This window comes from Humulus lupulus, chromosome 2 (assembly GCF_963169125.1).
Source record: "Humulus lupulus chromosome 2, drHumLupu1.1, whole genome shotgun sequence".
Lineage (NCBI taxonomy): Eukaryota > Viridiplantae > Streptophyta > Magnoliopsida > Rosales > Cannabaceae > Humulus > Humulus lupulus.
This window is the reverse complement of record NC_084794.1, coordinates 156,118,289-156,129,932: the sequence shown is the minus strand read 5'-3', so window position 1 is coordinate 156,129,932 and position 11,644 is coordinate 156,118,289. Positions and strand designations below refer to the sequence as shown.

Below are 11,644 nucleotides of genomic sequence, written 5' to 3'. Positions count from 1 at the left end.
GGCACAAGATCTAGTGCGAACTTCGCAAGTCTGTCAAATTTCAAGGCATACTCTGTAACTGTCATACTACCCTGAACTAGCCCCACAAACTCATTTACCTTCACTGCCCTGATGGCAACATTATAATACTTCTGACTGAGTAAGTCCTTGAATCCTTCCCAAGTCAAAGCAGTAACATCCCTGGTCTGTGATGCCACCTCCCACCAGATTCGAGCATCCTCTCTCAGCATATATGTGGCACATGCCACTCTGTCATGTCCCTCTACCCTCATAAAATCAAGAATGGTAGTAATCATGGTCATCCACTGTTCAGCCTTCAGTGGATCAGGTCCTCCCTCAAAGATCGGGGGTTGTTGCTTTCTGAACCGCTCATACAACGGTTCCCACTTGTTCCCAACCTCAACTGGCTACACAACAGGTACCACTGTAGGTGGCACAATAGGAGCTACACTCCCTGATGGAGCCTGCTGCAGCAGAATTATCATCTGTTCATCTTAGCTCTGTAGCCGAGCCTGCATGTCTGCCATTAGCTGCTGCCAGTTCTCAGGGTTGGCGGAGGGGTCTGGCCCTGGTCATCATCTCTAGTCCCAGACCTGTTGACTAGTCGCGTAGATTTTCTTGGACACATAATTATCCAAGTCATTCTGCAATCAACGACTCGGCAATCAGACTACGATGATAGGGTAATAATCCTTTCATAATCCATCACTGGAACTCCAATCATTCACAAGCAATCAATTTCATAGCAATTTATCCAAATATTCTTCCATATATTCATTCACATGCATAGCAATGCTGATAAGCATGCCTCAAACCCTTAGCTTGAATTCCCTAGAATTCCCACCAAATTTAGCTTGAACATCTTAGTTCAACATGGAAACCAGAAACTGAAGAAAACCTCAAAGTCGTACCTCAACTGAATGGTTTGTTCTTGCTAAATCCCTGCCAATTCCTCTAGCCATATCAAAGACCTTAACCTCAAGCTTCTGCTCTGATTCTCCCTAAGTTTCTGCCCCAAAAATCCTCAAGAGATGGTGAAGAAAACTTGAAATGAGAGAGAGAAAAGAGTAGACTTCCAATCCCCTTTCTTTCCTTCTTTGCCTTTCTTTTTTTCTTTTCTTTCAGACTCTAGACTTTTCCCACTAAGGCATAAAGCAATAGTTATCCTTATCCCAATTTTTAACTCAAATGACCAAGATACCCTCCCTTTTATCCCTAAGCCTTTAAATCAACCTAGGGGCATTTTGGTCATTTCACCCAATTCCCGCTAATTCCTCGAGTGACTCTAATATTTATCACTTACTTCCCGACACCTAACTAATCACCAATTATATTCCTCAATGTCAAAATTGACCCCAATATACTCTCCAAATTCCCAGAAATACCCCCAGGCTCGCCCCAAACCAGGTATAAACCCCCGCCGTGACTTTTCCGCTAACTCGCTCACTAGGATCGTCTCGAGTCACAGATTACAAATATATCCACATAATATTGTGGTCTCAACAATTATCACATATATATACAGTTATGCCCTCAACGAGCAAAAATTACAATTATGCCCTTTCTAACCTAATCAGGGCCTACATGCAGACTAATACACATAGTCATGCATCTCAGATATTCAAATAGTCATATAGCATACTTTTAATCATTAAATAACATATATTCCAATTATGCCCTCCCGACACACTAATCACGGCCCTTAAGCCTTATTAGTGAATTTGGGTCGTTACATAAAGTGTCAACAAGAATTCATGATGATCAACAAGGAAGAATTCTAAGTATTAAACCCGAACTACAATCATTGGTCGCTACGTTATCTAAGTTACTACTGCTATGAACATTATCCTCCTTGAAGAAATCTAAATTAAAGCTACTTGTCGGAAAATTAAAGTTGTCATTCCTATCGAACATACTATTAGGAATGGGCAACATATTTAAAATAATTGAGAAATCCATACCATTTTCATCCTCAGACAAGTCATATACCTGACCTGGGTGCTCGGGTAGATTTTGGGAAGGGGGAATAGGTTCTGGTTGGGGATTGGAGCTTGTCTCCCTGATGGTGACTCCCGTTGGTCGACACTTGGGGGTTGGGAGACATTTTGTGGCTGATCAGAAGAAATTTTCTCCTAAGTGCCTTCTCTTGTGGCACTCCTAGAAGTCAACTCCCTCACATCTTGATGAGGCTCCAAAAGGCCAACAAACATTAAATTATTTTCAATTACAAGCTCCTTGAACTTTTCTCGACAAGGGTCATGCTGGCCAGGGCCACAACCCTCTCTACCATTCCTTGGGTAGGCTCTGGTCAGAACGATGAGCCTATATTCGACAAAACAGACTAAGACAAAGAAGGAAGAAATGATCGGAGATTTGAACAAATCCAGGAAGAAAAAATTACCTCCTCAAGTGAAGGATAAGTTTTCTATGATGAGATCGATGGTGAGGAAATACTCTTGGAAGTATTTACCCATATTAGACTTGTAGGTTATATCAGTCAGGAATATGTTGGCAGATTCTAATGGCAGTAATGGAAGAACCCCGTATTTTTGTTAGGGTTGGATTTGAGATTGAACAGGTAGTTGATCTCGTGGGGAGTAGGCTCAGGCCATTTTTTATGATGGTAAAGAATATAGAATGTAGACAATACTCCATACCCATTCGAGGTTATTTGGAATGAAGCAATGTCAAAATAGTTTGCCACCCCTTGGAAAAAATTGTGTAGAGGCAAAGTTGCCCTTGCCTCGATATGGTAACTCGACCAGGCATTGTAAGCGCCACCAATCACGTTTTCCCTCTGGTCGGGTGTTGGCTTGTATAAAGTAATCTCAGGAAGGCCATACTTCTTGGGATACTTGGCCATCATCTTGTTTGATATGTTCTTGGGATACTTGGCCACCATCTTTCTCTATATGTCACTAGGAGAGGCAATGTACCAGGGTACATCCTTTTTTATTCCCTCTTTTACAAGGGCATGGGTAAGGAAAAGCTCAGGAGGCTACTCGGTTCTTACTAGTTGGCAATTGGTCGAAGGACCCTCAACATTGGCTGCGTGCTGACCAATGTGAGGATCGAGGATCTTTTTCTTTCTCTGGGCTACATGCTTTACACGGACCATGGATGGTTTGGATCTTTGTGGTTTTCTTCTAGTTCGGTTAGAAGAAGGGTTTGGACTGGGATAGCAAGTTGGTGGTATTGGTTGTGGTGGAGCTTGTGATATGAACAAAGTAGGCTTCTCGGAGTCTGCAAACAGTAAAGTTAGGAGATCTTCGTTTATTGGCCTCTCGATTCCCCAGGGATCGTGCATGAATATATGAGAAGAAGAAGGGGAAGTAAGAATCTACGACCAATAGAGTAATAACTAAGAAAAATAACTATTGCTCGTGGAAAATAATTCAGTCTTTAGTTGTCCAGCAGTATTTAATTATAAACAGATTCTAGTATGCGATTAGTGAACGTAACAGATCAAAAAGCGAAAATGAAATTTTTTTTCAAGAAAACTTTTCGCCTTTGTTACAAGAGGGAGAAACCCTGATTTTTCCCAAGACCTAATTTTTTTTTTTTACTTCAATTTTGGACCCAAAATAAGTAGTTATACCCTGATAAAGCCTTCCTAAACGTCTTTACACTCCTAAATATTACCTAAAATACTCATTTAAACCCAGAATCATACTTCCTACCTATATAGACGATTATCCTCAAGAACATACCAGGAACTTCAGTATGACAGTTACATAAAAGTGATTAATCCTAGTAGAGATGCGAGAAAATTACCAAAAAATAGAAGGTAGTATGTCGAAAACTTACTTGAAGTGAAGATTGCTGAAGAAATTGCATTAAAACTGCTTGGAAATGCCTGAGAATTTGTCTCAGATTGCTTGGGAGAGTGCTTAAACTTTGAAGTTCTTAAAGAAAGAGAAAGTTGAGGTAAAAAAATGAAAGAAAAAGAAGAAGCATATTTATACTGATCAGGGTAGTTGAAAAGTCATGAGTGAAAAGAGGGTTTGGAATGTTGGAAAATGCAAAGCCGTCAAATCCTTCCTTGGAAACTGTAAAATCATGATTATTTACCTTTTCGAGGTAGTAAAAGTACGGTTGGACGTGACAGGTCGGTGAATGTTGGTCGAGTAAGTTTATTTAATGCTGATCGCATCATAGTAAAATTGAGGGGCAAATGTTTCCCTAAAAATTAGCATGATGACGTGGCATAAGCATAAGGCACATGACAAGTCATTTATTAAAGACTGGTCGCCCAAAACCAGCCAGGATAAGAAAACATGCTATCAGACACATGCATAAGTTATGTGGAGTAGCAGGAAAATAAGTTGGTCAAAAGACATGCGACCAGAGCTGCTCGATGGAATAGAGTTAAAGCTCAAAATTAGTTAAGTGTATAGATATTTACGGGATATCTGCTATTTCATAAGTAAAGTGTATTATTTAGATATTATTTTATTATTACTTGTTACACAAGTTACGCAAGGCCCACGACCCATCTTTGTACGCCCCTGAGTCTATAAATAGAGACCTAAGGATTCATTATTCCGGAGGCTGTAATTTTTTACTTTCAGAGAATTCTAAGAATCTAGTGTTGTTATACAAGTTCTTGTATCCTCTCTCTCTCTTAGCTTGTGAAACTTGGTGGACTCTATTCATCTTATCGCAAGTTTTGAGAATTTACATAAATAAGAGTATTAAGTGGACGTAGGTCTTCACCTATCAGCGGGGTCGAAGCATTATGATTATGTGTGTCGTTTGTTATTCTTAAGTTCAGTTCTTATTTTATATCATTTATTTGACTCGATGTCATTGGCCAATGCGTGGGTCAACAGAGAAAAATTAATTAATTAATTAATATATTAATTTTAAAATTAATAAATTAATTAATATAGTATTTTAAAATATTTTTTTTAAATAAAATGAGGACTTTTGAAAATAACTTTTAAATAATTAAGATAAATACTTAATTTTATTTATTTAAATAATGTGAAAAGATATTTCTGATAATTCAAATTGGATTTGAATTTGAAATGATATTTATTATTTAATTAATCTAATAAGATAAGTTATCAGGATTAGATATTTTTGAATAAATAATAATTAAAAGAAAGTAGTTGCAATACATCCCTGAAATCTGGGATGTGTTACGTGTAACTAGGATTTAAGATTGGGTCTTGATATTTCTTTTATTTATTTAATAATTGTTTTATGATTTTAATTTTGAATTTAATTAATTATTTTATAAATCTATCAGATATAAATTGTTTAAAGATATGCTTAAGTGAGAGAATATTCTAGAGAAAAAATTCTAAACTTTTCACACAAAGAGAAAAATATATCGTAATATTTTTCCTATATTTGAAAATTGTATGAGACCTAATATTCGAAGATCTCATGAGTTGAGAAGAACATCTTGTGAATAAGAAAATTTCTCACCATTACTCTATGTGCCCACATAAGTCTTGAGGTGTAGAGATACATCTTGGAAGATCTTGGTCTGAGTATCTACAAGGCTGCTTTGGATTGGATGTTCGTTGGAGTTACTAAAAGATAGCGATGATTCTTGATTGTTCTACAATTAGTAAATCCTCATCTTTTTTCTTTCTCTTTGATTAATGTTTTCCATATTAATGGATTCAGTTATTTAAAGATTGTTTAGGTAAATTTTTTTGAAATCTCTTGGCCCACCATCCCGTGCTATCCGCTGCGCATATGGTAAACCCACTTACCAACATCAATCATTATAATCAAGAGAATAGTTCCAAAATAATTTCGAGTTTATATAAAAACAAAGTAGCTTTATCTACAAGATTTAGGAAATTAATAGTTTTGAAATAGAAGAAAATGGCAAAATAATAGAATTGAGACATAACAAGATTTGCATACCTTGTTTCTTGATCGAATGTTGGAGATGCAAGTCGCCGAAGCTGTAGAAGGTTGCAGCAGAACTGATCGGAGGTTAACAATTTTTTCTGGAATTGATTTGATTTATGGAGAAGAGGATCACAAATTTACCTGCTACAGTGATCAGAGTTTCGTCAATTCTCTTGTCGGAGGGGAGGTTGGATCATTGTTGTTCTTGATCGAATCTTGAGGATCTCGCTGGAGATTGAAGTTGTTGCCGAAGAAACGAGTTTTTTGGAGAAGCTTTTGTTTGACTTGATTTTTAGAGGAGTATTGCAATTGTAATTATGATAGTACCCCTGCTTGTGGTGATGTGTTTTTGTTTAAATTTTAGTTGCCATATTTAGTTAGTTAGTAATTATGTTTCCAATAAATTGTTTTTTTTATTAAATTTTTCCATACAAATTAGGAAAAGTATAATTCCCATAAATTTGCGCAGTAATTACATAAAAGTCATTTTTATGAAATATATTCTTTTAAAAATTATAAAGAAATGACCATTTTATATTATTCTCAACTAAATTGCCATTGCCATATAAGTCTCTCATTTGCATCTCATTAACCCCTAACAAATGACCTCTTTTTCAGGACCATAACTAATAAATACCCTTTATTTTCTAAGTTAGAGAAAAATAACATTTTTTCAAAATTTTAATTTTATTATATTTTATTTTTTCCAATTTACTCTTTTCTATCATTTGTGTTTATTTAGAAGCATATGACTTTAATATCGTGGTATATGTATATTAGTTTTGTTCAATTAATTTTATTTTAAAGTTATATTGATTTTTTTTTTCATTTTTTATGAGTTATTAGTATATTTTTTTCCACCTTGTTTATATGTTTTTTGTGGTATGATATATCAAATTTTTTTATTGATGATATTTAGTTTCTATCTTGTTATACATAATAGTAGTATATAATTTTGTATAATGGTTATATATTTGAATGGTGGTATATAATTTTGTTAGCATGATATATACATTTTTTAGTAATGATTTTGTACATGTTGTTGATATATTATATTTTAACTTAGTACATGTATTTTGTGGTATGATACATCATTTTTTAGACAATATTTATGTTCTATCTTATTATGTAGTGGTGGTATATTTTTTTTGTTAGCATGACATATAAATTTTAATGGTGGTATATAATTTTGCTAGTATGGTATATATATTTTTCGAGTAATAATTTTTTTAAGTGTTGTTAGTATATAGTTTTCCAACTCAGTATATATGTTTTTTGTGGTATATCATATCATTTTTTTTTTGTAGATGGTATTTAGTTTCTATCTTGTTATATATAATGGTGGTATATAATTTTATTGGAATTGTATATACATATTAATTGTGGTATATAATTTTATTAGCATGTTATATATATTTTTTAGTAATAATTTGTTTTTTCATTTTTTAAGTGTTGTATATTATTTTCCTACTCTGTATATATGTTTTTTGTGATATGAATATATCATTTTTTTTTTTAGATAATATTTAGTTTTTATCTTGTTACATATGATGGTGGTATATAATTTTGTTAGTATAATATATTCATTTTAATAGTGGTATATAGTTTTATTAGCATGGTATATACATTTTTTGAGTAATACTATACCATTTTTTTTTGTTAAAATAATTTATAGTATATAATTTAGTATCATGGTATAGATTTTGTCTTACGGTATATTAAATCCTATGGTAGATATAGTATATATTTAATAGCATAATATATCTATTTATTGTTCTACAATATATCAAATTAATATACATGCTAGTAAATTTATATACCATAAATTAAAAAAAAACAAAATTAACGAAGTTTAATAAACTATAACATAAACAATGCATATACCGTGTTAACAATAATTAAAAAAAACATATAATTTTTATATAATATTAACCATACAACTTTGATATACCATCTCACAAATAATGTATGCACTAGTTGGAAAATAAATTACCAACAACCCATAAAAAATGAGAAAAGTCAATATAACTTTAAAATAAAATCTTATTGAACAAAACTAATAAACATATACCATGGCATTAAAATATTTATAATGGAATAATATCAATGTAATTTTCTAAATGACATATTTGGTAATATATAATATTTAGGAAGGTAGTTGAGTTATTTTCCTACAAAATTGAAAACATGGACATTTACTTACTTTCACCCACCATTGAGGGTCATTTTGCACTAAGCTCTTTTTTTTTAATAAAATAAGTAGCCCTCATATAGCATTGTTTGGGTAGGGAAGGTAATTTGTGCCACTGTGTCGTGTCGTGTCATGGTGGGTTGAGATGTCTAATTTGTCAACTCTAAATTGACTTGTTTATATTATGTCAAAAAATCTCAACCCTAATTCTACTCGTCGTGTTCACATGTCGACTAGACTTATCTAACACTACTACTTGTTGATCAACATGATTAGTATCACACATATGATTTATTTTACTTTTTTGATTGTATCAACCCGTTTGACTTATTTGAAAAATACTCTGCATATATATAATTTTAAATAAACAAAATTGATGAATTATATAATTTATCACAAAATATCAATACAACAAATAAAATTCTTAATATCATTTAATTATCAAGTGTGAATGATTTATGCTATATTTTACTAATGAATTTTATTTCTACTTTAGATGTAATTTTTTTTATGAAAGATAAATGTTAAATACTTATTTGGCACCATGTGTTTTATCGAAGTATAGACTTAGTACCCTATGTTTTTAATAATGCTCATCTGGTATCCTGTAATTTGAAATCGTATATATTTGGTACCCCTGGACTCAAATTTGATCAATATGACCAAACTACTCTCAATTATATGGGTTTCGAATTCAAATGTAATTACTTAATTACATATAACTAAGGTAGTTTGGTCATATTAATCAGATTTGAGTCCAATGTACCAAATATGTATAATTTCAAATTACAGAGTACCAAATGATTATTTGCCCAAAAATAAATAATATTTTAGCTATAAATTAATAATTATAATGATATACTAAATATAAACAGATCAATTCGTGTCACAAAGGTTGACCCTAACCCGACCCAAATTTTTTTGTGTCAAACGGGTTCGACCCGTTTTTGACGTGAACCTAATTTTCCTAACTCTAACCCACGAAAATTGTGTCAATTTTGAGTCAGTTTGTTGTGTCGAAACCCATTTTGCCACCCCTAAGTGTGGGCTCCATTCGTTGGAGTCATTACAAACTGGAGGAATCAATGAGGGGTCCACCTTGCTAACAAAATTACAAGATAAGATGGATAGGGGTTTGCCTTCACAAGTTCTAGCAATCACACACAAAACCATGATCCCATTATGTTGGTATTGATAGTGTAAAACAAAGTGTGCAGCGAAAGAGTAAACATTAAAAAATATTTACAAAATACCAAGCCTAGGATAATATATATACTCATACATTAAATCTAGATTCATAAAAGAAAGAATCATACCTCTCGTGGCCTATTCAGAATCATTGCTATCTTTTCGTAATTAATAAACGAACATCCAATCCACACTATGACTTTTAGAGATTCACACTACGATCTTCCAAGTCAATCATCACATACTAGGACATGTGTGGGCACGTAGAATGTAATAACCCGGATTAAAAAAATTATTTATTTTGTGAAATTAAATTAAATATGTACATGTGTTTATTGTTTAGAAATTTAAAATAATGTTTGGGAAATATTATTTTAATTATAAAGAAATGTGAGTGGATTGCTTAGATAGAAGTTCGGAATATATTTTTTTGTGTAAAATAAATATTAAATGATAAATATTTATTTTACTACATAGTTTGAGTGGTGTAAACTCACTAATGGCCTTAGGTTAATATATAGAAAATTATTGGCTATCTTAGAATGATTTTGTGAAGGCTTTGATCAATGATTTTATGTGTTAAAGATACACATTCAAAATCAGGTAAATTGCTAGAGAAACACATTTAAAATCATATAAATACTTGATAATATGATTTTATGTGTTAAAAGATACACATTTAAAATTATATAAGTACCTTGGACTATGATTTTATGTGTTAGGGATACACATTAAATTATATAAAGACTCTAGACTATGAATGATAGTATGTGTGCCGAGATTTTATTTGAGTAACAAGAATTTAAGCTATAGTTCAAAGCTTATTATAATAAGGAAGGCTAGATATCATATTTTCTCTGTTTATTATTCTCTAGATTTCTTCTTCATCTTAGTTCTTTAGGGTATTTTCTATGAACAATTAGAGTGTTATGGTTAATATGTCTGATATGAACTAAATTCTTTCTCAAGGATTTAATGTAGTCACTTGGATTTCTATTTAATTTTATTATGATGTTTATTGATTATTCTTTATTTTAATCTATATAATATTTTCTTAATGCTAGTAAATATCTATATTTGCTTGATTTATAATTTTGATTCAAAATTCGAAAGATGAGAATTGAATATGCTATCGTTATATAGACATATGTTACATATTAGAAGAAAGTACCTGTATGGCTTGTGTAGCAATTACGTTTCTATGATTAATGCCTGCTATATGTTTAAGTTTATCACAGAGATGTAGAAAACCTACATATAGGATGAGATCTTATATCTTGAAAAAGAATAGGAATCAATTTATGTTAACCTGCTATTAGAATAGGAAGAAAGAAATTTAAAACTGATTAATAAAGTTAATAGAATGAAAAGTTGATGAAGTTAATATCCTAGGTCTTTTTATTATTGATTTTTATCCTTTAATTCATTGTTTTGTTTTTAGTTATTGAAATTGTGTTTGTGGCTAGATTTATTCATCTTAATTTTACTTACCAAATAGAAAGTAAAGAGAAATTATTTGTAATTGGTCAATAGCCTCTGTGGGACAATATCCGTTCTTCCGGAATTTATTACTTGACATGACCACGTACACTTGCGTGCATATTTTACCAATCAAGTTTTTGGCACCGTTGTCGGGGACTAATATCCAATATCAAAATTAATTATTTTTTGTTCTAATTTGGTTTTTATATTTATACTCATTCGGATTGTGTCTGTATAGTGTTTAAGGAATTATTGGTATATGCGAGGAAGTATACAAAAAGAACTCATACCGATAGATCTTGAAATTGAGAGAACGTGCAAAAAAAATCGAAAGATAAAGAAAAGATTGGATTTGGCCATGGCTAAGAACGCGAATAATGGTGTCAACAACAATGCAAATCTGGGTAATGTGGGTAACGTAGCAGCTGAGGCTGACCTGCCATTGAGAAATTATGTACTCCCTACTGTTACAGGGATACATTCAAGTATTCATCCACCTACTATTGAGGCGGATAATTTTGAGATGAAACCCTCGATTATTCAGATGGTACGAAATTGTGTACAATTTGGAGGATTACCAAACGAGGATCCAAATCTCCATATTACCAACTTTTTAGAGCTATGTGCGACATTCAAAATAAACGGGGTGAGTAACGATGCTGTCAGATTAAGATTATTCTCGTCTTCGTTAAGAGATAGAGCTAAGAGTTCGTTGAATTCATTACAAGCCAACTCTATAGTCACTTGGGAAGACTTGGTTCAAATATTCCTTGGTAAATATTTTCCTCCTACGAAGTCAACCTGATATAGAGGAGAGATTAATAACTTCCATCAGTTGGATGAGGAGTCTTTATATGATGCATAGGAACATTTTAAAGAGTTGCAAAGGAAGTGCCCACATCATGGAAT

General features: G+C 32.4%; 1 non-coding gene across 1 annotated transcript; it reads right to left on the bottom strand.

The window, feature by feature from the left end:
- Positions 1-11,538: 11,538 nt before the first annotated feature.
- Positions 11,539-11,644, bottom strand: LOC133820792 (small nucleolar RNA R71). The gene has a single exon (XR_009887192.1). It is a non-coding gene; the product is annotated as a small nucleolar RNA R71 (small nucleolar RNA).